Source organism: Anolis carolinensis, chromosome 3 (genome assembly GCF_035594765.1).
Source record: "Anolis carolinensis isolate JA03-04 chromosome 3, rAnoCar3.1.pri, whole genome shotgun sequence".
NCBI lineage: Eukaryota > Metazoa > Chordata > Lepidosauria > Squamata > Dactyloidae > Anolis > Anolis carolinensis.
Window position 1 is genome coordinate 77028075 of NC_085843.1, and position 6000 is coordinate 77034074.

The following is a 6000-nucleotide window of genomic DNA, read 5'->3' on the forward strand; positions in this document are numbered from 1 at the left end:
GTAGCATAAGTTATATATTGAAAAATGACTGACTTTACCAAACTGTATAATGATATTATATTGTTGAAAAAAGTAATAAATATTTAGATTACAAAATGGTTGCACAATTTGTTTCTTAATTGTCAGAATACCCTGATAAGGAAAACTCATGAAAAACTTAGCAGTTCAGGACTTACTCTATGCAAAGTTTGTACATTTGCTTTGGCACTGAAAACAACATTCTCTGTATAGGGAACAGCATATTATTTTATGCGCAAAAAAAAATTCTGCCAAAAAAATCTGTTTATTGGGGAAATAAAATGTGTGGATTTTGCAGTCCCAAACTGTAAATTACACAGTTTACAAATACATTATCATCATAGGAAGAATTACTCATTGATTCTTTTGAGAACAAAGTGAAGAATTTCATCCATGTTTCATTGTACCTGGATCCTCATAGTGTGCATGGAGACACACTCAAAGTGGGAAATGGTTACATACTAGATACAAATGAACTAGATCATACTCGCAATTCTCTCCTTCCCATATCTATTCAAATATTGTGCTTTGACTGATCTCACGGCAGACTGATGAGAAGCAATCGGTAGGAAAACACTGCCCCGAAAGCACACCCCGAGGGGCACGTCACTGGCACAGCTGACAAAATGCGTATGGGAGTACAATAGCACCTGGAAAGCCGCACCTCTGATATGTGCCAAGAAAAAGCTACAAGTGAAGATGGTTAGGAATCCATCTTACAAAAGCTACAGACTGCATTCTTGGCATAAACGTCCCTATGGGATGCAGATGAAATGGGCAGTACATCATGTGATCTTAGTTGTAGCGACTCATATACGTTGGATGTCAGAAATGGGTTATTTTTCTTTGTGATAAGGTTCTTTGCCCTCTTCTCCACTGCTTTGAAACTGCCTCTCAGTTTCTGCTTCCTGAGATGACTACAGAATCTGCCTTGCTAACCTGCACAATCAAAGGATTGCTTTTGTTAAAAACTACAGGATAGTTCTGCATCATCCCAATGTCCCACTTCTACCACATATGAAAACCAAATAGCATACTGTCTGTAAAACAAAACAAACCACAGCCTGCAAGTAATGATGGTGTGATGATTTCTGTTGTATATTTCAACAAGGAAAGGATTATTGTTTGAGGTGTAGTACACGGAGGCTCACTTTCACCCCATCTGCCCCACAAGTGGCTAGCTGTAAATAAAGCATGCATGCCTTCCCCCTTTATTTAAATCAGAGTCTCAATTTTCAATTTCTGTTCCATGGAGTCTGTTCTTTTAGTCTCTTGAAAACTTCCAGATATACAATACAATTCCAACACAGGATCATTTATTGAAGCAATTTGCAACAGCATGACACCAGATACACGATGCTTATTAAATAAAGTATGGAAAAGCTTTGTGTGTTACCTGCTTTTGCTGCATATCCCTCAAACCTAATTGAAACAAGCACATGATAGCACTGAAACAGAATATAGCACAGAGGAATCCACACAATGATAATTGGAAGTGAGCTTTGCTTCTGTTTGTACATTTTGTTCTTTACATTTCTGTTCTACCACTACTTTTGCCAAATTTTCTTGCACATCTCTAATTCCATACATATCTGCTTGGTTTTTGAGATCTGCTTGAATTCAAATTGAGGCTGGATCTACGATGCCAAATAATGCAGTTTGAAATGCATGAAATGGTCAGTGTAGGCCTTATAATGCAGTGTAACGCACTTTGGCAGTGTAAATACAATCTAAGTTAGTCCAGTGGTGTCAACACTGACTGGCAGCAGCTATCCAGGATATAGGGCACAATTCTTTCCCAATCCTACTCAGAGATAGTAGGGATGCTGGGGATTAAATCTGGGGTTATAAAAAATTCAGAAAATTTACTGTTTTAGATTTTGATGTTTTATTATTGTTGTTAACTACCTTAAGATCATTTTATGGCAACCCCATGAATGACAGTTGTCCTGTCCTCAACAACCTACTATTCTGCTATAGTCATATTCATTTGATATCACACCTCTGTTCAGTAGTGTTATTGTGCTAACTTACCACTCTGTGGTCCCACAATTATATTTTCATATAACCCATACATACAATCTTGCAATTTCAAGAATTAAAAACACAAAAAGAGCCAGAGAGACATATAAAAGAAAGACAGTCAACTTGAGAACAGTGGGGAGTGGGGGCAAATCACACTCCCTGATGTCACTTTACCAGCAGCAAGCTCACATAGAAGCGAAGGGAACCATCACATTAAAGTAAGTGGCACAGAATGTAGTAGGATTGGGAACTATTGAAGAGTTGGCCCTGCTGGACTGTCACCTCACTATCCATGGCACTGTTGCCATTCCCAGTTGGCTGCAGATCTCCATGTGAACTCCTGGCCATCATGGCCACACTATTCTAACATCTTGTGCAACCAGGAAGAAAAAGTGATCCAATCTCCCCACCTTTTTCCTTGTAGCATGGTCACTTCTGTTGCTGTCAGAATGGATACCCAAGATGGTCTGGAATTCACAGGGAGATCTGTGATCAGCTGGGAGTTATGATGACAGCAACATTGTCATGATCTGTTTTCCTTTCCCTGTGCTGAGAACAGGGAAAAGGTGATGGAAGTGGTTTAAGTTGGACTTGATCCAGGTGTCCACACATACCCGAAACCCTGTGGATTTTCTGGAGTTTCAAGCAAGCTGAAACATTGGTTGCTTTTCATCTTTATTGAACCATTACTTTGTGTTCTTAATTATCCACTTTTATTTTTACTAGATGAGAAAGTAGATAAAGAATCAAGTGCCTTATGAAGTCACCTGGTAGATTTCATATTTCACTGCATAATAGTTTGCACACCCTCTTTTGGGTCCAGATCAGTTGCTTTCCTTTCCCTGCGTAATTGTTGTGCCAATATTGTCATTCTCTTCACTGGGTTGAGTCTGAAAACACTGGGTGACAATATTGACTTCTGGCCTCAGTCTTCTTCCATCTGTAGGCACAGGGAACATGTGAGGAAGAGCCTATCGCCCAGATGCCCATGGCCTTGGGGTGCAGATGACACAATGCCTGGGCATCCCAGTGATGGTCCTCCAGTATGGACTCAGAGATCAGGGTTCACAGCCAGGGAACAAAGATGATCTTGTCCACCATTGCCCCTAGGGTCTGCATGTCATCCTGGAAGAGGCCCAAGAGGGCAACAAGCATCCAGGTGAGTGGCCAGCCCCACAACTGTAGCAGGAAGGCATGCGGCTTCTCCAGCTCCTCCAGCAACTGCAGCAGGTGAAAGCTCTTAGGAGAGCAGGATCTTGGCCTTCCTTCCTTTCACAATCAGGCCCATGAGAGTCCTCTAGCTGAGGGCCTTGCCCTCTGCAAAAGAAGAAGAAGGGCTGAGCAGCTCCATTGCCACCCCATGTCTTGCAGCAGAAGGGGCCTCTGGCAGGGCCATAACCAGAAAAAAAATTGGGGGAGGGGTGAAACTTTCTTTAGTGAATCATGAAGAGTAGTTAAACCTGAAAAAATTGGGTGGGTTGGACCCCTACCCCCTCTTGACTACAGCCCAGGACTTAGGCACTGTGCTCTATCTTCTCTTTGCAGGGGGCCACCTCAATGATCGTATCAGGACACTTTGAGGACCCAGGTCTCTCAAACAGTGGGGATGAGGGGGCAGACAATGAGGAGGCCCTTGAGTAATAAGGGAGCAGGCAAAGCTCTCATGGGTACAGTAAGTCATGCTTTTCAAGTACATAATACTGGCACATATTTGCATAATACTTGCATTCCCTTTTCTCTGATATAAAAGGCATAAAATGAACTATTTTGCAGTGAAATATTTGCTCTGTATAGTAATAATGATATCACCTTTTGCATGCTCAAAAACTCCTTTAAAGGCCCATAGGCAGGAATGGTAGCTGCCACCAAAGTATCACTCTCAACACACTTTTGTACTACATAGATCAGCAGCTGGCTACAGGATTTTCAGATAACAAGAGGTTTGCATGGAGGATTGACTTTTGGCAGCAAACCTTTGCTTTTTTTTTTTTTTTTTTGCTTGAAACTCTGTTTGGCATGGTAACTCTTTCAGTAAAAGTTCTGTTTATCCAGATCAATATTCTTTAAGATTCCAGCTATTGAAAGAACTGTGTTAATTATTGCTAGATCTCGAAAACAAAGGACATGTATTTTATTAGCATTTGTATATCTGGCTGTAATGCAAATTGAAGGATATCAATAGAACTCCAAATATAATGTGCAATGAATGAGAATCTAAAAGCTGATATTTACCTATCAAAACGCATTTCCATGCCAGTTTGACTTTTACTGTTCTCCATCTTCCACTCCCACTCACAGAAGGAGGGTGTATACTTTTTAGATTAGAGATTTGAAAATGTATGACTTTAGTATACTTTCAAGAATGGATTTGCAAAATGGTCTCTTTCATATGATGACTACAACAATGGAATGCTGCTGCTCAGTCGCATAGTCATTTCCGACTCTTTGTGACCTCATGGACCAGTCCACACCAGAGTTCCCTGTCAGCCGTCGCCGCCCCCAGTTCCTTCAAGGTCAAGCCAGTCACTTCAAGGATACCATCCATCCATCTTGCCCTTGGTCGGCCTCTCTTCCTTTTTTCTTCCATTTTCCCCAGCATCATGATCTTTTCCAAGCTTTCCTGTCTTCTCATAATGTTGCCAAAATACTTCAACTTTGCCTCTAATATCCTTCCCTCCAGTGAGCAGCCGGGCATTATTTCCTGGAGGATGGACTGGTTGGATTTTCTTGCGGTCCAAGGCACTCAGGATTTTCCTCCAGCACCAGAGTTCAAAAGCGTCTATCTTCCTTCGCTCAGCCTTCCTTATGGTCCAGATCTCGCAACCATAGATTACTATGGGGAATACCATTGCTTTGACTATGCGGACCTTCATTGCCAGTGTGATGTCTCTGCTCTTCACTGTTTTGTCAAGGTTGGCCATTGCTCTCCTCCCAAGAAGTAAACGTCTTCTGATTTCCTGGCTGCAGTCTATATCTGCAGTGATCTTCGCGCCTAGAGATATAAAGTCTGTCACTACCTCCACGTTTTCTCCTTCTATTTGCCATTTATCAATAGGTGTATTTGCCATGATCTTGGCTTTCTTGATGTTTAACTGCAACCCAGCTTTTGCACTTTCTTCTTTCACTTTGGTGATAAGGCTCCTCGGTTCTTCCTCACTTTCAGCCATCAGAATGGTATCATCTGCATACCTAAGGTTGTTAATGTTTCTTCCAGCAATTTTAACTCCGGCTTTGGAATCATCAAGCTCTGCATGTCGCATGACGTGTTCTGCGTACAAGTTGAATAGGTAGGGTGAAAGTATACAGCCCTGCCGTACTCCTCTCCCAATCTTGAACCAGTCTGTTGTTCTGTGATCTGTTCATACTGTGGCTACTTGGTCTTTATTCAGATTTCTCAAGAGACAGACAAGGTGACTTGGTATCCCCATACCACCAAGCACATGCCACAGTTTATTATGATCCACACAGTCAAAGGCTTTATAATAGTCAATAAAGCAGAAGTAGATGTTTTTCTGAAACTCCCTGGCTTCCTCCATTATCCAGCGGATATTGGCAATTTGGTCTCTCGTTCCTCTGCCTTTTCTGAACCCAGCTTGGACATCTGGCAGCTCTTGCTCCACGTATTGCTGGAGTCTGCCTTGCAGGATCTTGAGCATTACCTTACTGGCATGGGAAATAAGTGCCACTGTACGGAAGTTTGAGCATTCTTTAGCATTTCCATTTTTTTGCTATGGGGATATAAATTGATTTTTTCCAATCTGATGGCCCATCTTGTGTTTCCCATATTTGCTGGCATATGGCATGCATCACCTTGACAGCATCACCTTCCAAGATTTTAAACAACTCAGCTGGGATCCCGTCGTCTCCTGCTGCCTTGTTACTAGCAATGCTTCCTAAGACACATTCAACCTCACTCCTCAGGATGTCTGGTTCTAATTTAGTCAAAGCTATCCTCTA